Source organism: Pristiophorus japonicus, chromosome 1 (genome assembly GCF_044704955.1).
Source record: "Pristiophorus japonicus isolate sPriJap1 chromosome 1, sPriJap1.hap1, whole genome shotgun sequence".
In the NCBI taxonomy this organism is placed as follows: domain Eukaryota; kingdom Metazoa; phylum Chordata; class Chondrichthyes; family Pristiophoridae; genus Pristiophorus; species Pristiophorus japonicus.
Window position 1 is genome coordinate 189,872,720 of NC_091977.1, and position 25,190 is coordinate 189,897,909.

At 45.6% G+C, this 25,190-nt stretch overlaps 1 protein-coding gene across 6 annotated transcripts in view; it reads left to right on the forward strand.

Annotated features, from left to right (window-relative positions):
• Positions 1-25,190, forward strand: part of atg10 (ATG10 autophagy related 10 homolog (S. cerevisiae)) — a 419,083-nt gene that overhangs the window by 114,740 nt on the left and 279,153 nt on the right. The window contains exon 1 of one of the 6 annotated variants that reach the window (XM_070867283.1): positions 22,194-22,315. The exons of the other annotated variants lie outside the window; for them this stretch is intronic. The gene's annotated coding sequence lies outside the window, so the exon portion shown is untranslated. Of the gene's footprint in view, positions 1-22,193; positions 22,316-25,190 lie in introns of those variants that run through there. 6 annotated transcript variants of the gene reach the window in all.

A 25,190-nucleotide genomic window follows, 5' to 3' on the forward strand; every position in this document is an offset into this window, starting at 1 on the left:
CAATTTAACTAATTTGCTTTTTTATTTTTCCTGCCAAAGTGGTTAACCTCACACTTTCCCATATTATACTCCATCTGCCAAATGTTTGCCCACTCACTTAGCCTGTCTATATCCCTTTACAGATTCTTTGTGTCCTCCTCATAACTTGCTTTCCCACCCATCTTTGTATCATCAGCAAACTTGGCTACATTACACTCAGTCCCTTCATCCAAGCCATTAATATAGATTGTAAATAGTTGAGGCCCCAGCACCGATCCCTGCGGCACCCCACTAGTCACTGTTTACCAACCGGAAAATGACCCATTTATCCCGACTCTGTTTTTTGTTAGCCAATCCTCTATCCATGCTAATATATTAGCCCCAACCCCGTGACCGCTTATCTTGACCTCGAAACCACTCTACAAAACCAGGATCAGGTATTTTGTCAAAGTTGCCATCACATATTTGATTTATTGGGTTTTATAAGCATTGTAGAGATTTCCTTTGGTCTGCTCTATCATGATTTTTGGTTACCAATCTGTTGCTGGTTTACACCAATGGAGTTGCAGACAAGTGACCATTGCTTTATAGAATCAAAGAATGGTACAGCACTGAAGGAGGGCATTTGGCCCATCGTGCCTGTGCTGGCTATCCAATTAATTCCTGCTCTTTCTCCACAGCACTGTAATTTTTTTCCCCTTCATGTGTTTATCCAATTCTCTTTTGAACGTTACGATTGAATCTGCTTCCACCACCCTTTCAGGCAGTGCATTTCAGATCACAACAACTCTCTGGGCTGGAACCTCCAGAAAAAATATTACCACCCGCCCACTTTTTTGGGTGGAATCAACAGAATGGGCGATTACACCACCCATATTATCACCCAGCATTGCTTTCCTCATGAACTTAACGCCGAGATTCAATAATAACGCCTGGTGACTGTTTTTTGTTGTAAAGAGCATATTTACCCAATCTAGCGGCCATGGAAATTGCCCACCGTCAATCTCACCACCTCGCACACATATCACTCAGACTATCGCCTGCTCATAAAACTGGCCACAAAAAGTGGAGCTAACCGGGACCGAAGCCAGCGGTGTGGCTGGCATTTGTTAAATCCCACTCTTACGTGAAGAGCTGATATCGGAAAGATTTGCCTGAAAGAGCGCTGATGTGAGTGACAACGCTGACACACTGCTGTGTGTGTGCAGCTCAGACATCAATGGTGCCCATCACCTTGGTGCCAGTTAAAGTTTACGTTGATTGATGTCAAGTTGTATTTAACTCTTTCAAGTAACGAATTACCAGTGTGTAACGGTCCAGCTATCTGAGACAATGCGCAACAAAGTTATGTTCAATAACAAAAGTTTAACACCAACCTTGGGCTGAAATCATAAGTAACACAGCCAATAACGCCCAACCCCCGCCCACATCCCACTTTTCCCACCATTGACACAAATCACATGGTCAACATGTCCAGCAACACAGAATACAAAGGCAAAGCAGGAGCGTGGTACCCAGCCCCCATACATTGCAACAAATTGCATACACCCAGATGGAGATATAACACAGCCATCACCTGCGCACATGCACCTCACTTTCCTTCCCCCCTCTCCTCCCCACCTCTACCCCTTCCCTTCCTCGCTCCACGGCGCCTGGCCGAGGAGCTCCTCAGGCGGTGCCTTATGGGGGGTGGATGAAGGCAGATGCGTTGGTTGGACGGGTACGAGAGCTGGGGATGCCGAGGGGGCAACATTCTCTGATCCAGAAGCAGGATTTTGGTCCTTGCTCGCATCTGTCATTCGCAGTGGTAGTGCGGAACCTATGGGTGGAGTGCTGCTCTGGGTCCAGTGGGAGGGCTATGGCAGCAGTGTTCCTGGCTATCACATCCAGGGACTCCACCATGCGTGGAATGTACTCGGTCCTGGTGACCAGGTGTCAGGATATGTCCCCCAAAGCCTCGATGAGCTGGTCACCAATGTCTACAGTCCTCCTGGACAACTGAACCATCTCTCCGCTGTCATGTCACGCTCGTCGAACAGACCTGCTGCGTCCACGAGGCCTCCGCGGGGTCGGCGCCGTCCTGGGGACAAATGGGGTGGAGAGGTGCTTGGGGCCGGCATCTCCAGAGTGGAGGCAGGAATGACCGGAGGACCACGAGATGGCCTTGGGGTGGAATGGGTTCTGGAGCGTGGTGATGCAGGTTCTTCGAAGCCTGCGCTCTCATCCGTCGAGAACAGATCCAGCGGATTGACGGGCGACAATCAGAGCTCCTCAGCACCAGATGTAGTAGGATCTTCCGTCGACTCCTGCCCCACACTCCCACCTTCTGGCCTCTGTGGCCTTGCCTGGGGCCACGCTGTGGGCTGAGCTGCAAGACACACATGAGGTTGTTAGAGGAGTAGGGGGTACTAGGGGGTGACGAGGTGAGCCCAGCGCTACACACAGCATATGCACGACAAAAGCACCACCGCTCAATGACCTTCAACACATTGAGGATTGCAATGATTTTCATTGCATATAAACATAGAAAATAGATGCAGGAGTAGGCCATTCGGCCCTTCGAGCCTGCACCACCATTCAATAAGATCATGGCTGATCATTCCCTCAGTACCCCTTTCCTGCTTTCTCTCCATACCCCTTGATCCTCTTAGCCGTAAGGGCCATATCTAACTCCCTCTTGAATATATCCAATGAACTGGCATCAACAACTCTCTGCGGCAGGGAATTCCACAGGTTAACAACTCTCTGAGTGAAGAAGTTTCTCCTCATCTCAGTCCTAAATGGCCTACCCCTGGTTCTGGACTTCCCCCAACATCGGGAACATTCTATCCGCATCTAACCTGTCCCGTCCCGTCAGAATCTTATATGTTTCGATGAGATCCCCTCATCCTTCTAAACTCCAATGTATAAAGGCCCAGTTGATCCAGTCTCTCCTCATATGTCAGTCCAGCCATCCCGGGAGTATTAAGCAGGCCCCGGGGATTTATCGGCCTTCAATCTCATCAATTTCCCGAACACAATTTCCCACCTAATAAGGATATCCTTCAGTTCCTCCTCACTAGACTCTCGGTAACCTAGTACTTCTGGAAGGTTATTTGTGTCTTCCTTCGTGAAGACAGAACCAAAGTATTTGTTCAATTGGTCTGCCATTTCTTTATTTCCCCATTATAATTCACCTAAATCCGACTGCAAAGGACCCACGTTTGTCTTCACTAATCTTTTTCTCATCACATATCTATAGAAGCTTTTGCAGTCAATTTTTATGTTCCCAGCAAGCTTCTTCTCGTACTGTATTTCCCCCCTCTTAACTAAACCCTTTGTCCTCCTCTGCTGAATTCTAAATTTCTCCCAGTCTCAGGTTTGTTGCTTTTTCTGGCCAATTTATATGCCTCTTCCTTGGATTTAACATTATCCTTAATTTCCCTTGTTAGCTACGGTTGAGCCACCTTCCCCGTTTTATTTTTACTCCAGACAGGGATGTACAATTGCTGAAGTTCATTCATGTGATCTTTAAATGTTTGCCATTGCCTATCCACTGTCAACCCTTTACGTATCATTTGCCAGTCTATTCTAGCCAAGGCATGCCTCAAAATCATCGAAGTTACCTTTCCTTACCGACTTTAGTTTCTGAATTAACTGTGTCACTCTCCATCTTAATAAAGAATTCTACCATGTTATGGTCACTCTTCCCCAAGGGGCCTCGCACAACAAGATTGCTAATTAGTCCTTTCATAGAAACATAGAAAATAGGTGCAGGAGCAGGCCATTCAGCCCTTCTAGCCTGCACCGCCATTCAATGAGTTCATGGCTGAACATGCAACTTCAGTACCCCCTTCCTGCTTTCTCGCCATACCCCTTGATCCCCCGAGTAGTAAGGACTTCATCTAACTCCTTTTTGAATATATTTAGTGAATTGGCCTCAACAACTTTCTGTGGTAGAGAATTCCACAGGTTCACCACTCTCTGGGTGAAGAAGTTTCTCCTCATCTCGGTCCTAAATGGCTTACCCCTTATCCTTAGACTGTGACCCCTGGTTCTGGACTTCCCCAACATTGGGAACATTCTTCCTGCATCTAACCTGTCTAAACCCGTCAGAATTTTAAACGTTTCTATGAGGTCCCCTCTTATTCTTCTGAACTCCAGTGAATACAAGCCCAGTTGATCCAGTCTTTCTTGATAGGTCAATCCCACCATCCCGGGAATCGGTCTGGTGAACCTTCGCTGCACTCCCTCAATAGCAAGAATGTCCTTCCTCAAGTTAGGAGACCAAAACTGTACACAATACTCCAGGTGTGGCTTCACCAAGGCCCTGTACAACTGTAGCAACACCTCCCTGCCCCTGTACTCAAATCCCCTTGCTATGAAGGCCAACATGCCATTTGCTTTCTTAACCGCCTGCTGTACCTGCATGCCAACCTTCAATGACTGATGTACCATGACACCCAGGTCTCGTTGCACCTCCCCTTTTCCTAATCTGTCACCATTCAGATAATAGTCTGTCTCTCTGTTTTTACCACCAAAGTGGATAACCTCACATTTATCCACATTATACTTCATCTGCCATGCATTTGCCCACTCACCTAACCTATCCAAGTCACTCTGCAGCCTCATAGCATCCTCCTCGCAGCTCACACTGCCACCCAACTTAGTGTCATCCGCAAATTTGGAGATACTACATTTAATCCCCTCGTCTAAATCATTAATGTACAGTGTAAACAGCTGGGGCCCCAGCACAGAACCTTGCGGTACCCCACTAGTCACTGCCTGCCATTCTGAAAAGTGCCCATTTATTCCTACTCTTTGCTTCCTGTCTGACAACCAGTTCTCAATCCATGTCAGCACACTACCCCCAATCCCATGTGCTTTAACTTTGCACATTAATCTCTTGTGTGGGACCTTGTCGAAAGCCTTCTGAAAGTCCAAATACACCACATCAACTGGTTCTCCCTTGTCCACTCGACTGGAAACATCCTCAAAAAATTCCAGAAGATTTGTCAAGCATGATTTCCCTTTCACAAATCCATGCTGACTTGGACCTATCATGTCACCTCTTTCCAAATGCGCTGCTATGACATCCTTAATAATTGATTCCATCATTTTACCCACTACTGAGGTCAGGCTGACCGGTCTATAATTACCTGTTTTCTCTCTCCCTCTTTTTTTAAAAAGTGGGGTTACATTGGCTACCCTCCACTCGATAGGAACTGATCCAGAGTCAATGGAATGTTGGAAAATGACTGTCAATGCATCCGCTATTTCCAAGGCCACCTCCTTAAGTACTCTGGGATGCAGTCCATCAGGCCCTGGGGATTTATCGGCCTTCAATCCCATCAATTTCCCCAACACAATTTCCCGACTAATAAGGATTTCCCTCAGTTCCTCCTCCTTACTAGACCCTTTGACCCCTTTTATATCCGGAAGGTTGTTTGTGTCCTCCTTAGTGAATACCGAACCAAAGTACTTGTTCAATTGGTCTGCCATTTCTTTGTTCCCCGTTATGACTTCCCCTGATTCTGACTGCAGGGGACCTACGTTTGTCTTTACTATCCTTTTTCTCTTTACATATCTATAGAAACTTTTGCAATCCGTCTTAATGTTCCCTGCAAGCTTCTTCTCGTACTCCATTTTCCCTGTCCTAATCAAACCCTTTGTCCTCCTCTGCTGAGTTCTAAATTTCTCCCAGTCCCCGGGTTCGCTGCTATTTCTGGCCAATTTGTATGCCACTTCCTTGGCTTTAATACTATCCCTGATTTCCCTTGATAGCCACGGTTGAGCCACCTTTCCTTTTTTATTTTTACGCCAGACAGGAATGTACAATTGTTGTAGTTCATCCATGCGGTCTCTAAATGTCTGCCATTGCCCATCCACAGTCAACCCCTTAAGTATCATTCTCCAATCTATCCTAGCCAATTCACGCCTCATACCTTCAAAGTTACTCTTCTTTAAGTTCTGGGCCATGGTCTCTGAATTAACTGTTTCATTCTCCTTCCTAATGCAGAATTCCACCATATTATGGTCACTCTTCCCCAAGGGGCCTCGCACAACGAGATTGCTAATTAATCCTCTCTCATTACACAACACCCAGTCTAAGATGGCCTCCCCGCTAGTTGGTTCCTCGACATACTGGTCTCGGAAACCATCCCTTTTGCACTCCAGGAAATCCTCCTCCACCGTATTGCTTCCAGTTTGGCTAGCCCAATCTATGTGCATATTAAAGTCACCCATTATAACTGCTGCACCTTTATTGCATGCACCCTTAATTTCCTGTTTGATGCCCTCCCCAACATCACTACTACTGTTTGGAGGTCTGTACACAATTCCCACTAATGTTTTTTGCCCTTTGGTGTTTTGCATGTCTACCCATATAGATTCCACATCATCCAAGCTAATGTCCTTCCTAACTATTGCATTAATTTCCTCTTTAACCAGAAATGCCACCCCGCCTCCTTTTCCTTTCTGTCTATCCTTCTTAAATGTTGAATGCCCCTGGATGTTGAGTTCCCAGCCTTGGTTACCCTGGAGCCATGTCTCCATGATAGCAATTACATCATACCCGTTAACTGCTATCTACGCAGTTAATTCGTCCACCTTATTCCAAATACTCCTCGCATTGATGCACTGAGCCTTCAGGCTTGTCTTTCTAACACACTTTGTCCCTTTAGAATTTTGCTGTAATGTGGCCCTTTTTGCTTTTTGCCTTGGGTTTCTCTGCCCTCCACTTTTACTATTCTCCTTTCTATCTTTTGCTTCTGCCCCCATTCTACTTCCCTCTGTCTCCCTGCATCGGTTCCCATCCCCCTGCCATATTAGTTTAACTCCTCCCCAACAGCACTAGCAAACACTCCCCCTCGGATATTGGTTCCGGTCCTGCCCAGGTGCAGACCGTCCGGTTTGTACTGGTCCCACCTCCCCCAGAACCGTTTCCAATGTCCCAGGAATTTGAATCCCTCCCTTCTGCACCACTCCTCAAGCCACGTATTCATCTGAGCTATCCTGCGATTGCTACTCTGACTAGCACGTGGCAGTGGTAGCAATCCTGAGATTACTACTTTTGAGGTCCTACTTTTTAATTTAGCTCCTAGCTCCCTAAATTCGTCCTGTAGGACCTCATTTCGTTTTTTACCTATATCGTTGGTACCTTTCTGCACCACGACAACTGGCTGTTCACCCTCCCTTTTCAGAATGTCCTGCACCTGCTCGGAGACATCCTTGACCCTTGCACCAGGGAGGCAACATACCATCCTGGAGTCTCGGTTGCGGCCGCAGAAATGTTGATATCTAGTCCCCTTACAATTGAATCCCCTATCACTATAGCTCTCCCACTCTTTTTCCTGCCCTCCTGTGCAGCATGGTGCCATGAACTTGGCTGCTGCTGCTCTCCCCTGATGAGTCATTCCCCTCAACAGTACCCAAAGCGGTGTATCTGTTTTGCAGGGGGATGACCGCAGGGGACCTCTGCACTATCTTCCTTGCACTGCTTTTCCTGTTGGTCACCCATTCACTATCTGGCTGTGTATCCTTTACCTGCGGTAAGACTAACTCACTAAACGTGTTATTCACGTCATTCTCAGCATCGTGGATGCTCCAGAGTACATCCATCCGCAGCTTCACTGCCACAATGCGGTCTGTCAGGAGCTGCAGGCGGCGCACTTCCTGGAGACGCCGGAAGCGTCCTGACTTTGCACACAGTACAGGAGGAGCATAACACATGTCCGAGCTCTCCTGCCATGACTTAACCCCTAACGACTGCTGTGCCTTTTATAGGCCTCCGCCGATCCCTGGACTCCCCGCTTTATTTCCATGACACTTTTAGATATCATCTATCATATATGATTGATCGGATATGAGTTGGTGTAACTTTACATCGCACAGTGGTGTAAGCTTTACTCACGTGGCATCACTTCAGGGTCTGCAGATGTATCCATGGCTGTCTGGGGGTGCTTCGTCACGAGTGCGAGCACACGCTCCTCCATGTCAGTGATGTCGCTGGGGATTGGTGCCCCCCCACCCGTTAGCCTCTGCATGGACCTCATCGTTGATCGCTTCTTCTATAAAAGGTGACAGGATGACATGGCATGAGATCATTGCATGATATCATTGCTGGGTACTGTCACAACACTGATACAACACATAACTGACAGATGTAATCATGATTATTATCATTCTTTACCGAAAGACATACATCCTGACCGCTGTCTGAGTAAAACATTCCCGGTAAAAGTGCAAGACCTCACATCTGCTGATAGTCACTCATGACTGTTAGAAATCAAATTATATAAATACATAAGTACATGTAAATCAACGTAATACTTACTCTGGCGGTTCCATTGTTTGCGGCATTAGTTGCCCTCATGCACCTCGTTGGTTGCCGACGAGACCACCTCTGCTATCTCTGTCCATATCCTCTAGTAGGCCTTTGGGGTGGGCTTCCCACGCCCTCCCTGTGTCAAATCACTGCAGCGTGACTCGACCCCCTGCAGGAGGGAGGCATTTGCGTCGTCCGAGAACCTCCTCGCTCTTTTGCGGCCTCCAATGTGCTCCTCTCCCAGCTCACTGCTCTCTCCAGCATCAGTCTCCACAGCCTGCTGTGATGCCTCCTCCTCTCCCTCCATTATAGGCCAAATTCAGTCAAATATGTGGCTGTTAACAGCTACTTTTTGTTTGCCTACTTGCTGTGAAGCTCTAAAGTCTCCCTCCTTCCTCCCAAAGCAGCCACACCACACCCAGCCATGTGTTCAGTCCCTCTGAGCTCCCTCTCTCTCTGGTCTCCTCTTCTGCGCATGTCATGGTGCCCCTTGACCTCCTGAATTGCGGGAATTGAGCATTGCCATGCCGTTGCTAAGGGTGGCCACACTTTACGGCAGAAGGTCAGAAAAATTTAACGCGACCGTCCTTTTGATATCGCTCACGGTAATGCCCATTTTCAAAAATGTAAACTCAGTGTTTTGAGAATGGGCGAGAAGCCGGCGATCTGAAAACCCTTTTTTACTGCCCTCGCTGGAAATAACGCCCATCTTTGGGCGATAAGCTCAAAAGTGGAAGTTCGAGCCTTCTGTGTTTTAAAAAAAAAGTTTCCTCATGTCGCCTCTGGTTCTTTTGCCAATCATTATCAATCTGTGATGTGGCCCTTTCAAGTGAACTGGCTCCACCAAATGCCACAGGCTGCCTTGAAGATTTTTCATAGTGTTTTGAAGATGATTTAAATTTTTTTTTAAACCTCTCTGGGAAAGAGCCGAATGGTTGCACTTCTAAAATAAAAACCGTATATTTTTGCAAATCAACATCCAGGGGTATTCAACATTCAGGAAGGATAGAATAAAAGGAAAAGGAGGTGGGGTAGAATTGCTAGTTAAGGAGGAGATTAATGCAATAGTTCGGAAGGACATTAGCTTGGATGATGTGGAATCATTTTGGGTAGAGCTGCAGAACACCAAAGGGCAAAAAACGTTAGTGGGAGTTGTGTACAGACCTCCAAACAGTAGTAGTAATGTTGAGGAGCGCATCAAACAGGAAATTAGGGGTGCATGCAATAAAGGTGCAGCAGTTATAATGGGTGACTTTAATATGCACATAGATTGGGCTAACCAAACTGGAAGCAATTCGGTGGAGGAGGATTTCCTGGAGTGCATAAGGGATGGTTTTCTAGACCAATATGTCGAGGAACCAACTAGGGGGAAGGCCATCTTAGACTGGGTGTTGTGTAATGAGAGAGGATTAATTAGCAATCTCCTTGTGCGAGGCCCCTTGGGGAAGAGTGACCATAATATGGTGGAATTCTGCATTAGGATGGAGAATGAAACAGTTAATTCAGAGACCATGGTCCAGAACTTAAAGAAGGGTAACTTTGAAGGTATGAGGCATCAATTGGCTAGGATAGATTGGCGAATGATACTTAAGGGGTTGACTGTGGATGGGCAATGGCAGACATTTAGAGACCGCATGGATGAACTACAACAATTGTACATTCCTGTCTGGCGTAAAAATAAAAAAGGGAAGGTGGCTCAACTGTGGCTATCAAGGGAAATCAGGGATAGTATTAAAGCCAAGGAAGTGGCATACAAATTGGCCAGAAATAGCAGCGAACCCGGGGACTGGGGGAAATTTAGAACTCAGCAGAGGAGGACAAAGAGTTTGATTAGGCAGGGAAAATGGAGTACGAGAAGAAGCTTGCAGGGAACATTAAGACGGATTGCAAAAGTTTCTATAGATATGTAAAGAGAAAAAGGTTAGTAAAGACAAACGTAGATCCCCTGCAGTCAGAATCAGGGGAAGTCATAACGGGGAACAAAGAAATGGCGGACCAATTGAACAAGTACTTTGGTTCGGTATTCACTAAGGAGGACACAAACAACCTTCCGGATATAAAAGGGGTCAGAGGGTCTAGTTAATGAGGAGGAACTGAGGGAAATCCTTATTAGTCAGGAAATTGTGTTGGGGAAATTGATGAGATTGAAGGCCGATAAATCCCCAGGGCCTGATAGACTGCATCCCAGAGTACTTAAGGAGGTGGCCTTGGAAATAGCGGATGCATTGACAGTTATTTTCCAACATTCCATTGACTCTGGATCAGTTCCTATCGAGTGGAGGGTAGCCAATGTAACCCCACTTTTTAAAAAAGGAGGGAGAGAGAAAACAGGGAATTATAGACCGGTCAGCCTGACATCGGTAGTGGGTAAAATGATGGAATCAATTATTAAGGATGTCATAGCAGCGCATTTGGAAAGAGGTGACATGATATGTCCAAGTCAGCATGGATTTGTGAAAGGGAAATCATGCTTGACAAATCTTCTGGAATTTTTTGAGGATGTTTCCAGTAGAGTGGACAAGGGAGAACCAGTTGATGTGGTATATTTGGACTTTCAGAAGGCTTTCGACAAGGTCCCACACAAGAGATTAGTGTGCAAAGTTAAAGCACATGGGATTGGGGGTAGTGTGCTGACATGGATTGAGAACTGGTTGTCAGACAGGAAGCAAAGAGTAGGAGTAAATGGAGACTTTTCAGAATGGCAGGCAGTGACTAGTGGGGTACCGCAAGGTTCTGTGCTGGGGCCCTAGCTGTTTACACTGTACATTAATGATTTAGACGAGGGGATTAAATGTAGTATCTCCAAATTTGCGGATGACACTAAGTTGGGTGGCAGTGTGAGCTGCGAGGAGGATGCTATGAGGCTGCAGAGTGACTTGGATAGGTTAGGTGAGTGGGCAAATGCATGGCAGATGAAGTATAATGTGGATAAATGTGAGGTTATCCACTTTGGTGGTAAAACAGAGAGACAGACTATTATCTGAATGGTGACAGATTAGGAAAAGGGGAGGTGCAACGAGACCTGGGTGTCATGGTACATCAGTCATTGAAGGTTGGCATGCAGGTACAGCAGGCGGTGAAGAAAGCAAATGGCATGTTGGCCTTCATAGCGAGGGGATTTGAGTACAGGGGCAGGGAGGTGTTGCTACAGTTGTGCAGGGCCTTGGTGAGGCCACACCTGGAGTATTGTGTACAGTTTTGATCTCCTAACCTGAGGAAGGACATTCTTGCTATTGAGGGAGTGCAGCGAAGGTTCACCAGACTGATTCCCGGGATGGCAGGACTGACCTATCAAGAAAGACTGGATCAACTGGGCTTGTATTCACTGGAGTTCAGAAGAATGAGGGGACCTCATAGAAACATTTAAAATTCTGATGGGTTTAGACAGGTTAGATGCAGGAAGAATGTTCCCAATGTTGGGGAAGTCCAGAACCAGGGGTCACAGTCTAAGGATAAGGGGTAAGCCATTTAGGACCGAGATGAGGAGAAACTTCTTCACCCAGAGAGTGGTGAACCTGTGGAATTCTCTACCACAGAAAGTTGTTGAGGCCAATTCACTAAATATATTCAAAAAGGAGTTAGATGAAGTCCTTACTACTCGGGGGATCAAGGGGTATGGCGAGAAAGCAGGAATGGGGTACTGAAGTTGCATGTTCAGCCATGAACTAATTGAATGGCGGTGCAGACTAGAAGGGCCGAATGGCCTACTCCTGCACCTATTTTCTATGTTTCTATGTCTCGCAGCTTAATTGGTTCAGGCTTTCTCTTCCCTCCTCTTGGTGGAACTCTGACTGTCACAGAAGCAAATCAGTGTTCTAGATTCTCTGATGAGCAGGATGAGACAAAATTGAAACTATGTGAAAGTACTAGTGAAACTTAAGGATCAGCGGTTCCAAAAAATATCTGGCCCTTAAAAGGGGAGTCATTCATTCCTCTCAAACTGTCAGGATGTCTTTTACTGTTCACATGTTCTTATGTGAGAAGCAGGGAATCTTTTAAACTTTAGTAGAAAAACGTTTTCACTGGTAGCTAGCATCTGCCTAGCAGCAATGGTACTTTGTTAACCCGATTTCCCCTTTTGCAGTAATTGGGGTCATTTGTCGAAGTTTGTGGACCATTGGTTTGCAACAGATGCTTCGGAAATGAAGTGATGGATTACCTGATACATTTTGAATAGAGGTGCAGGTATGTTTTATTTGGGAGCTCAGCTCTAAAAGTTGTATAGAACCATATTATGTTGGTTCCCTTGGACTAGAATATGAGGATTCGTATCACCTAATGACCTGGGATCTATAATGCACAAGGAGTGAAAATATTCTTTTAATGAAAATGAGATTTTGCCTGTTTTTCTCTGTAACTAAAGTCTTTTTCTTAGCAAGTCATTATGGAAAAAACAGGCTTTCTCATGTTTTATGTTGCAAGAAGTATTTCATTGCTTACATCGATTGTGGATCGTCTTCAAAAGAAAAAGTCAAAATGATCACACTGTAGTGTGTGTCATTCAAAATAGTATGTATGGGAGGCTGGATATCATGGAGTTCAGATGTATATTTTCATTAAGGTGTCCAGTTGCAACACATAGCGGGTAATTTTAACTTTGTGCAATGGTGTAAAATGGGTCATTGCGAATCGGCAATCTGTTTTACATCTCTTGATTTTTATTTCCATTGAAATGTGTGTAAAATGGGCTGCTGATTTGCTGTCACCCATTTTACACTTTCGCACAATCAAAATTACCCCAAAGGTCTGAGGTTCGATGTGAAAAAATTACCATAAGAGAGTCCTTTCCTTCATCTTGTCTTCCACCACCTACCCTCAGTATTCACAAAATGCTTCTAGTTGCAGCTGTCTTGACACTAAAATGTCCTCAACTTAATTTGCTTGAATAATGCAGCTTCTTGGGCTTGAGGAATCCAATAAAAAAATGCAACGTGATTGATTTTCACTGCTTCAGGAGCTAGGGTATATTTAAAGACCCAACTGAAACCATTGTAGGATCTTGCATTTGTCGCTGTTTGTTTTCAGAAAGTTTCTCTAACTTTACCACCATCCAATTTCCTCATCTTTCAACCATAGGCATTTTGTTTCATAATTATCTAATTAGGGAAGAATGGACTTCTGCTGAATGGTACCTGTTCATCCTGCCTCTGACAGCAGCAAATCATTTTGTGGCACAATGGTGTAAGACTTTTCAGGAGGAATTTTCAGCTCCACAGCCTAGCTTAATGGTTTCTCAGGTCATTACCTGTGTCCCACAAAGTAATAATTGGACAAGCTATCCCTTGGCTTTGAGATAAATCAGCCCAAGAATAAAACACATAAAAAAAATTCACTATCCTTTATGGATTAGAATGCCCACATGCAAACACTTGAACTCAGAGCTTTCAGAATCTGAATGGCATATAACCAATTTTCATTATATCTAGCCTTGAAAGACTCAGGCCCTACTGCAGGTTTGGTCAGTGTGTTAATGGGCTGGCAACCACATTAATACGGGCCCCTATTTTCCACTTGCTGGATTTTTGGCGCCCGCACATGTTAACGTATGATTTTTTTTTTGTGTATGTTTGCGGCAGAAAAAAAAATCAGGACTTTTACCAAAGAAATATTTGAATTTGGCGCATCGCTCTCTGAGGTTAATCTGGGGGTGGCGGAGCTTCAAGTCTGCGCTAAAAACTCTCTGGGCATATGTGAAAAGCTGATGCAGCCAGGGCAACCAGAGATGCCGAAGCAAGTTGAAGTCCACTCCCCCAAAAGCACTGCTACCCCACTGCTGCCGAAAGAATGACCTCTCCTTCCCCTCCCCCCCCAACTCCAGCTCATCCCGACCCGACTTCACCCCAGTCCGACTTCGGCGGCCCGACTTCGCTTCCCCACCCACCCACCGCCCCCCTCCCGCCAACCCCCAACTTTTACCTCGGTGGCCCGACTTCACCTCCCTACACCCGCCTTACCTCGGCCACCCGACACCACCTATCTCGGCCCAGGCAAAGACGTTCCGAAATCCGGAAATGCACGGAATCCGGAACGGCCTTGGTCCCAAGGTTTCCGGATTTCGGACGTGGCACTGTACTACAATAGTGAGAAATGAATGCTGAATATGTTATGCGATCGTGTGCATGTACACAGAATGAGAAGCAAAACCAAACTTGAATAACTAAATTGGACAAAATTTGAATATGTGTAAAATTAACATTAATTTTCATTTCATTTGGGAAGAAAATGTGGAATTCTCTGCCACAAACGAAGCTCTGCAAACTCTTTCAATAGGGAATTAGCTGCTTGCTTGAAAAAGAGGAAGATTAAAGTCTATGAAGTCTATGAAGTCTATGGAGGATGGGTATCTAGTGCCGAAGGAAAACTTATTTGGCTGTTACCAGGGAAAACGAGAATGTTTCCTGCCAACTACCTTAAAATAATGACTTTGGGTTCAGTAAAGTAAGGTACAACATTTTAATATTTAAAAACTTAAAAGAATTTCAGTTTAATGATACCTAAATTATAGCCATGACAGTGAGATTATTACGAATATATTCACTCTTCAATGTCAGAATGCAGCGTGGGTCAACAAACTTTGTAATTAAACTGTCCAATATGTTAGAACCAACCTGGTTTGATGTAATATATTGTGCTAACGTCTCTTCCTGAAGAATTAGCCTGCCTCTAAATACAATCTGGTTATCAGTTACACATTTAAATCTATTGCACTAGTCTTATTCAATAGGTTCTGTTGGACAAAAAGTACTTGTAAATATTTGAAGCTTTGTGTCTTTTGTCAGTTTTAGTTTCTTGTAATATCCTCCAGTTCTGGGACGAGGAGAAGAGTCATGGGCCAACTGGTGATACTAATGGATGCCTTAGTTCCAAGTTAATAAAATGTTTTGATTGATGCAGACCAAATGTTTTGTCTGATCAGTGTGTGCTAGATATTTAAATCACTAACTGTTTCCACAAATTAAGGCCTGGGTTGTATCGTATCGGTGCTGTGGAAGAGTGATATAAATTAGAAATAAAAACAGAAAATGCTGGAAATACTCAGCAAATCAGGCAGCATCTGTGGAGAGAGAAACAGTAAACATTTCAGGTTGATGGCCTTCCAGCATTTTTTGTTTTTATTTCGGATTTCCAGCATCGACAGTATTGTGCTTTTAATATAAATTAGATGTGGTTTCTTTATGCCTGTACTATGTTTTAGAAATCCATAGAAATTACGAAATAGAAAGAAACAGGCTATTTGGCCCAACCAGTCCATAGTTTCTGCCTCAACCAATAAGTTTGGAAGTTAATTCCAGAGCCTCACAACACCCTCTGTTCCAGAATGCTTACTTTTAATCTTGTATCTGAGGACCCGTCAACTGTTGGAAACATAACATAAGAACATAAGAATTAGGAACAGGAGTAGGCCATCTAGCCCCTTTAGCCCCTCGAGCCTGCTCCGCCATTCAACAAGATCATGGCTGATCTGGCCGTGGACTCAGTTCCACTTACCCGCCCGCTCCCCATACCCCTTAATTCCCTTATTGGTTAAAAATTTATCTATCTGTGATTTGAATACATTCAATGAGCTAGCCTCAACTGCTTCCCTGGGCAGAGAATTCCACAGGTTCACAACCCTCTGGGAGAAGAAATTCCTTCTCAACTCGGTTTTAAATTGGCTCCCCCGTATTTTGAGACTAGTTCTAGTCTCCCCGACCAGTGGAAACAACCTCTCTGCCTCTATCTTGTCTATCCCTTTCATTATTTTAAATGTTTCTATAAGATCACCCCTCATCCTTCTGAACTCCAGCGAGTAAAGACCCAGTCTACTCAATCTATCATCATAAGGTAACCCCCTCATCTCCGGAATCAGCCTAGTGAATCGTCTCTGTACCCCCTCCAAAGCTAGTATATCCTTCCTTAAGGTGACCAAAACTGCACGCAGTACTCCAGGTGCGGCCTCACCAATACCCTGTACAGTTGCAGCAGGACCTCCCGGCTTTTGTACTCCATCCCTCTTGCAATAAAGGCCAACATTCCATTCGCCTTCCTGATTACCTGCTGTACCTGCAAACTAACTTTTTGGGATTCATGCATAAGGACCCCCAGGTCCCTCTGCACTGCAGCATGTTGTAATTTCTCCCCATTCAAATAATATTCCCTTTTACTATTTTTTTTTCCAAGGTGGATGACCTCACATTTTCCGACATTGTATTCCATCTGCCAAACCTTAGCCCATTCGCTTAACCTATCTAAATCTCTTTGCAGCCTCTCTGTGTCCTCCACACAACCCGCTTCCCCACTAATCTTTGTGTCATCTGCACTCTGTCCCCTCCTCCAGGTTATCTATGTATATTGTAAACAGTTGTGGTCCCAGCACCGATCCCTATGGCACACCACGAACCACCGATTTCCAACCTGAAAAAGGACCCATTTATCCCAACTCTCTGCTTTCTGTTAGCCAGCCAATTCTCTATCCATGCTAATACATTTCCACTGACTCCGTGTACCTTTATCTTCAGCAGCAACCTTTTGTGTGGCACCTTATCGAATGCCTTTTGGAAATCCAAATACACCACATCCATCGGTACACCTCTATCCACCATGCTCGTTATATCCTCAAAGAATTCCAGTAAACTAGTTAAACATGATTTCCCCTTCATGAATCCATGTTGCGTCTGCTTGATTGCACTATTCCTATCTAGACGTCCCGCTATTTCTTCCTTAATGATAGCTTCAAGCATTTTCCCCACTACAGATGTTAAACTAACCGGCCTGTAGTTACCTGCCTTTTGTCTGCCCCCTTTTTAAAACAGAGGCGTTACATTAGCTGCTTTCCAATCCACTGGTACCTCCCCAGAGTCCAGAGAATTTTGGTAGATTATAACCAATGCATCTGCTAGAACTTCTGCCATCTCTTTTAATACCCTGGGATACATTTCATCAGGACCAGGGGACTTGTCTACCTTGAGTCCCATTAGCCTGTCCAGCACTACCTCCCTCGTGATAGTGATTGTCTTAAGGTCCTCCCTTCCCACATTCCCGTGACCAGCAATTTTTGGCATGGTTTTTGTGTCTTCCACTGTGAAGACCGAAGCAAAATAATTGTTTAAGGTCTCAGCCATTTCCACATTTCCCATTATTAAATCCTCCTTCTCATCTTCTAAAGGACCAACATTTACTTTAGTCACTCTTTTCCTTTTTATATATCGGTAAAAGCTTTTACTATCTGTTTTTATGTTTTGCGCAAGTTTACTTTCGCAATCTATCTTTCCTTTCTTGCTTTCTTAGTCATACTTTGCTGTCGTTTAAAATTTTCCCAATCTTCTAGTTTCCCACTAACCTTGGCCACCTTATAAGCATTGGTTTTTAATTTGATACTCTCCTTTATTTCCTTGGTTATCCACAGCTGGTTATCCCTTCTCTTACCGCCCTTCTTTTTCACTGGAATATATTTTTGTTGAGCACAATGAAAGAGCTCCTTAAAAGTCCTCCACTGTTCCTCAATTGTGCCACCGTTTAGTCTATGTTCCCAGTCTACTTTAGCTAACTCTGCCCTCATCCCACTGTTGTCCCCTTTGTTTAAGCATAGTATGCTCGTTTGAGACACAACTTCCTCACCCTCAATCTGTATTACAAATTCAACCATACTGTGATCACTCATTCCGAGAGGATCTTTTACGAGGAGATCATTTATTCTTCCTGTCTCATTATACAGGACCAGATCTAAGATAGCTTGCTCCCTTGTAGGTTCTGTAACATACTGTTCTAAGAAACAATCCCGTATGCATTCTATGAATTCCTCCTCCAGGCTACCCTGTGCGATTTGATTTGACCAATCGATATGTAGGTTAAAATCCCCCATGATTACTGCCATTCCTTTTTCACATGCCTCTATTATTCCCTTGATTATTGTCCGCCCCACCGTGAAGTTATTATTTGGGGGCCTATAAACTACGCCCACCAGTGACATTTTCCCCTTACTATCTCTAATCTCCACCCACAATGATTCAACATTTTGTTCATTAGAGCCAATATCATCTCTCACAACTGCCCTGATATCATCCTTTATTAACAGAGCTACCCCACCTCCTTTCCCTTCTTGTCTATCCTTCCGAATTGTCAGATACCCCTGTATGTTTAATTCCCAGTCTTGGCCACCCTGCAATCACGTTTCTGTAATGGCCACTAAATCATACCCATTTGTAATGATTTGTGCCGTCAACTCATTTACTTTATTTCGAATGCTGTGGCGTTTAGGTAGAGTGTTTTAATACTAGCTTTTAAACCATGATTTTTAGTTTTGACCCCTCCTGCAGCCCCTTTATCTTCATACATATTGTCCCTTCCTATCATATTGTGGTTTACACTTACCCCAGTGCTACTCTGCTCTGTTGCCTCCTGCCTTTTGCATTCTTTCTTGGGGTCCTGTTCATCTGCGCTCTCACCCACTCTAACTAGCTCAGAGCCCTCTCCTGGGTTCCGAATACTCCTCGCATTGAGGCACCGAGCTTTCAGGCTTGCCTTTTTATTACACTTTGACCCTTTAGAATTTTGCTGTACATTGGCCCTTTTTGTTTTTTGCCATGGGTTTCTCTGCCCTCCACTTTTACTCATCTCCTTTCTGTCCTTTGCTTCTGTCTCCATTTTGTTTCCCTCTGTCTCCCTGCATTGGTTCCCATCCCCCTGCCATATTAGTTTAACTCCTCCCCAACAGCACTAGCAAACACTCCCCCTAGGACATTGGTTCCGGTCCTGCCCAGGTGTAGACCGTCCGGTTTGTACTGGTCCCACCTCCCCCAGAACCGGTTCCAATGCCCCAGGAATTTGAATCACTCCCTGCTGCACCACTGCTCAAGCCATGTATTCATCTGCGCTATCCTGTGATTCCTACTCTGACTACCACGTGGCACTGGTAGCAATCCCGAGATTACTACTTTTGAGGTCCTACTTTTTAATTTAGCTCCTAGCTCCTTAAATTTGTCTCGTAGGACCTCATCCCTTTTTTTTACCTATGTCGTTGGTACCAATGTGCACCACGACAACTGGTTGTTTTCCCTCCCTTTTTAGAATGTCCTGCACCCGCTCCGAGACATCCTTGACCCTTGCACCAGGGAGGCAACATACCATCCTGGAGTCTCGGTTGCGGCCGCAGAAACGCCTATCTATTCTCCTTACAATTTAATCCCCTATCACTATCGCTCTCCCACTCTTTTTCCTGCCCTCCTGTGCAACAGAGCCAGCCACGGTGCCATGAACTTGGCTGCTGCTGCCCTCCCCTGATGAGTCATCCCCCTCAACAGTACTCAAAGCAGTGTATCTGTTTTGCAGGGGGATGATCGCAGGGGACCCCTGCACTACCTTCCTTGCACTGCTCTTCCTGCTGGTCTTCCATTCCCTAGCTGGCTGTGGACCCCTCTCCTGCGGTAAGACCACGTCATTCTCAGCATCGTGGATGCTCCAGAGTGAATCCAGCCTCAGTTCCAATTCCGCAACGCGGTCCGTCAGGAGCTGGATACACTTCCCGAACACGTAATCGTCAGGGATACTGGAGGCGTCCCTGAGTTTCCACATGATACAGGAAGAGCATATCACGTGACCGAGCTCTCCTGCCATGACTTAACCCTTAGATACACTTAAATTGGTGACAACACTGTTAACAGGTTACTTACTGATTTCAAAAAGAAAAAGAAAAACTACTTGCCAATCACCAGCCAATCACTTACCTCTTTGGCTGTGATGTCACCTTTTGATTCCTTTCTCCTTCTTTTCTGCTTTTTCTCCCGGCTGGAGCTGCACAAGCTGGGTCTTTTATAGGCTGCTCCCGCCTCTCGCTGCCTGTGGAACACCCACTGGGCCTTTTATAGGCCTCACCACGCTGCTCCCGCCTCTCGCCGACTGCGGCTGCCTGTGGAACACCCGCTGGGTCTTTTATAGGCCTCACTATGCTGCTCCCGCCTCTCGTCGACTGCCGCTGCCTGTGGAACACGCGCTGGGCCTTTTGTAGGCCTCACCATGCTGCTCCCGCCTCTTGCCGACTGCCGCTGCCTGTGGAACACCCGCTGGGACTTTTATAGGCCTCACCATGCTGCTCCCGCCTCTCGTCGACTGCCGCTGCCTGTGGAACACGCGCTAGGCCTTTTGTAGGCCTCACCATGCTGCTCCCGCCTCTCGCCGACTGCCGCTGCCTGTGGAACACCCGCTGGGACTTTTATAGGCCTCACCACGCTGCTCCCGCCTCTCGCCGACTGCTGCAAACAGTCTGCCTCAATCTCCCCTGACCCACCTTTTATAATTTTAATCACTTCTATCATGTTGCTCCATAATCTGCATTTTTCTAACAAAAAAAAATCAGTATTTCAAATATTTTTTCATATTTGTACTCCTTCATACCAGGTAGCACCCCAGTGAATCTGTATTGTATCCTTTCTAAAGCCTCAATATCCTTCCTAAAGGCGAAGCAGAACTCTAACTGAGAAGCAGGTTTATTTGTAGTTTGTGTTATGTTACTAAGAGGCAGCACCTCTTGATTAAACAGTAAATCTCCGCACGTTCAGAGGACAAGATCCTTCTTAACTTGTTTAGGCTTTGAATGTTACCTGTGAAGGTTTATAATGTTTTGATCTGTTTGGTGCAGGGGATGGGATGGGAATGGGCTTACTTGCCTGTGGATCAATTATTGCAGCTGCACTGTCTTCCCGATCACATTTAAGTACCAGTGGGGAAGCGGCTATTGAAACTGAATTCAATTTGGCATATTATTTTTCAGTTTGATAATATCAAGATTAGGCTTATATCTGTCCCAAAATACTGCGTGTCCTTCTCTTGCATTGCACAATGGATGGGAAATTTATTCATTGTATTTTTTTTACTATTTGTTCTTGGGATGTGGATTTTATTAGCAATGCAGATTTACTGCCTGTCCCTAGATACCCTGAGCGCATTAACAGTCAACCATCCAGCATGGGACTACAGTCACGTGTAGGAAAGACTAGGTAGGCTAGTAGGTTCCCTTCCCTGAAGGACATTAGTGAACCAGTTAGGCTTTTATGACAGAACAGCAGTCTTCAAGGTCATTTTCTGGTGTTAGTCCCATAAATGATCAGATTTATTGAATTCACTTTCACGATTTGCCATGGTAGGATTTGAACTTTCCACCATTAGGCTATCGTACTTAGAATGGGTTGAGTAAGAATAGCATTAGCTTTTGGTTCGCTTCAGTTTTATGCCCCGAGAGTGATTTCGCCAAGTCCAGGAGAACTGTTGTTAATATATAAAAATCCCTTGATATAGAATGCTATTTTATCAATACTAAATACTCTGTTGGCAGCGGCCATGGGTCGGTACAGACTGGCCACCGAGTCTTCGCAGATGGGCTGCTATTTTATAAATTGCCCTTTCTCAGTTCTGGAGCGTTGTCGGGGACTGTTCCGCCCGTTTTCCCACTGCGGCTTACATGCACCGACCTCTTGCCGACCGGTGGTGGCCCCTTTCCCAAATTGCCCCGCGGGAAATTGCCCCACAGGAGAGGCGCCACTGCCGGTCGGTGCCACTGACCACTTTTGCTGTCGGTGCCCTTTCTGTGGCTTGGCAGTGCAGCCGCCCTTAAAGAGAAGGTAGCGCTGCCGGCGACTCCATGTTTTTTTTTATCAGCCGACTGCTAGGTCGGGGCAACAATTATGCCCGCAGGTTCAACCGGGCCGCCAACAGGCAGCCTGGCACTCCCTCTTGCGTGTTAGGCCACTGGTCCGGCCAAAACCCTCCCTGGTGGCCCAGTGTTTGTCACTGAAGTTGCTGCGGAGTTCGCAGCGGCCCTCCCCTTTAATTGAAGGGGAGGAACATTGTGACGCACCAGCGCGATGACGTCATCAGCGCGGCATTGATGACTTCGAGCACCGGCAACTCCGACTCGCTCCCCACTTCCGCAGCTACTTTGACATGCCCGCACTTCCGTCCCTCTCCCCATACCAACACCTGACCAGAAACATCAGCTAAAAAGCTGAATCTCTCCAGATTGGCCGCCCCATGCATTGAGGCAACTGGAACACTTCCAAGGTGTGACTCATTTTGGGCGGTGGGCAATTTTGGATTTAATGTCTTTGTTTCAACTGCCACTGTTAGCTACAATGACCAACATAACAATAGGGAAAAAAACACATGCATGCCAAGCTGCATGGGAAAGATGGGAACAAGTCCTTCATAATGATTAGTGAAGATGAATCATTGTTAAAAATACTGGGTTTTTTTAGTAAAAGATGAGCCAAGGCAAATTTTTTCAAGCTGCAGAAGAGATGGGGCTAGAACCTTTACTTTTGTGCTTATTGCCCAAAAATGGGCGTTATTTCCGGCGTGGGCGGTAAAGAAGGGTTTTCAGATCGCCGGCTTCTTGCCCATTCTCAAAGCACCTAGTCTCCATTTTTGAAAATGGCTGCTACCGCGAGTGATAGTATTAAAGCCAAAGAAATGGCATTCAAATTGGCCAGAAGTAGCAACGAACCCGAGGACTGGGAGAAATTTAGAACTCAGCAGAGGAAGACAAAGGGTTTTATTAGGGCAGGGAAAATCGAGTACGAGAGGAAGCTTGCAGGGAACAATAAAATGGACTGCAAAAGCTTCTATAGGTATGTAAAGAGAAAAAGGTTAGTAAAGACAAACGTAGGTCCCCTGCAGTCAGAATCAGGGGAAGTCATAACTGGGAACAAAGAAATAGCAGACCAATTGAACAAGTACTTTGGTTCGGTATTCACTAAGGAGGACACAAACAACCTTCCGGATATACAAGGGGTCAGAGGGTCTAGTAAGAAGGAAAACTGAGGGAAATCCTTATTAGTCGGGAAATTGTGTTGGGGAAATTGATGGGATTGAAGGCCAATAAATCCCCAGGGCCTGATGGACTGCATCCCAGAGTACTTAAGGAGGTGGCCTTGGAAATAGCGGATGCATTGACAGTCATTTTCCAACATTCCATAGACTCTGGATCAGTTCCTATCGAGTGGAGGGTAGCCAATATAACCCCACTTTTTAAAAAAGGAGGGAGAGAGAAAACAGGGAATTATAGACTGGTCAGCCTGACATCAGTAATGGGTAAAATGATGGAATCAATTATTAAGGATGTCATAGCAGCGCATTTGTAAAGAGGTACATGATCGGTCCAAGTCAGCACAGATTTGTGAAAGGGAAATCATGTTTGACAAATCTTCTGGAATTTTTTGAGGATGTTTCCAGTAAAGTGGACAAGGGAGAACCAGTTGATGTGGTGTATTTGGACTTTCAGAAGGCCTTCGACAAGGTCCCACACAAGAGATTAATGTGCAAAGTTAAAGCACATGGGATTGGGGGTAGTGTGCTGACGTGGATTGAGAACTGGTTGGCAGACAGGAAGCAAAGAGTAGGAGTAAATGGGTACTTTTCAGAATGGCAGGCAGTGACTAGTGGGGTACCGCAAGGTTCTGTGCTGGGGCCCCAGCTGTTTACATTGTACATTAATGATTTAGACGAGGGGATTAAATGTAGTATCTCCAAATTTGCGGATGACACTAAGTTGAGTTGCAGTGTGAGCTGCGAGGAGGATGCTATGAGGCTGCAGAGCGACTTGGATAGGTTATGTGAGTGGACAAATGCATGGCAGATGAAGTATAATGTGGATAAATGTGAGGTTATCCACTTTGGTGGTAAAAACAGAGAGACAGACTATTATGTGAATGGTGACAGATTAGGAAAAGGAGAGGTGCAACGAGACCTGGGTGTCATGGTACATCAGTCATTGAAGGTTGGCATGCAGGTACAGCAGGCGGTTAAGAAAGCAAATGGCATGTTGGCCTTCATAGCGAGGGGATTTGAGTACAGGGGCAGGGATGTGTTGCTACAGTTATACAGGGCCTTGGTGAGGCCACAACTGGAGTATTTGTACAGTTTTGGTCTCCTAACTTGAGGAAGGACATTCTTGCTGTTGAGGGAGTGCAGCGAAGGTTCACCAGACTGATTCCTGGGATGGCAGGAATGACATATCAAGAAAGACTGGATCAACTGGGCTTGTATTCACTGGAGTTCAGAAGAATGACAGGGGATCTCATAAAAACGTTTAAAATTCTGACGGGTTTCGACAGGTTAGATGCAGGAAGAATGTTCCCAGTGTTGGGGAAGTCCAGAACCAGGGGTCACAGTCTAAGGATAAGGGGTAAGCCATTTAGGACCAAGATGAGGAGAAACCTCTTCACCCAGAGAGTGGTGAACCTGTGGAATTCTCTACCACAGAAAGTTGTTGAGGCCAATTCAATAAATATATTCAAAAAGGAGTTAGATGTAGTCCTTACTACTCGGGGGATCAAGGGGTATGGCGAGAAAGCAGGAATGGGGTACTGAGGTTGCATGTTCAGCCATGAACTCATTGAATGGCGGTGCAGGCTCGAAGGGCCGAATGGCCTACTCCTGCACCTATTTTCTATATTTCTATGATATGAAATGGGTGGTAGCGTTAGATTTTTATGACCTTCTGCCGTAAAGTATGGCTGTCCTTAGCAATGGCATGGCAATGCTTGATTCCCGAGAGGCGACAGATAGAGAGGGAGCTCAGAGGCACGGAAAGCCTGTGTGGCTGTGGTGTGTGCTTGTCTAGCTGTTGTGGGAGGCACGAGGGTGATTCACCAGTCGCAAAAAGCCTACTAAGCACCAAGAACATAGTTGCCACCAAGTTTTTGTCCAACAAATAAGATATAACATGGAAGGGATGGAGGAGGCCCTGGAGCTGGTAGCCAGGAACACTGGGCTCTCAGTGGTCCCGGAGCGCGACACTGCACCCCAAGGTGATGCACCCATATTGCTAACCACACGAGAGCAAGCAGCAACATCTTGCTTCTGGCTCGGAGCACGTTCCCACCTCAGAACCGTCCTCTTCTGTATCCGTCCAAGCAACATTTCGGTTATCACCCCT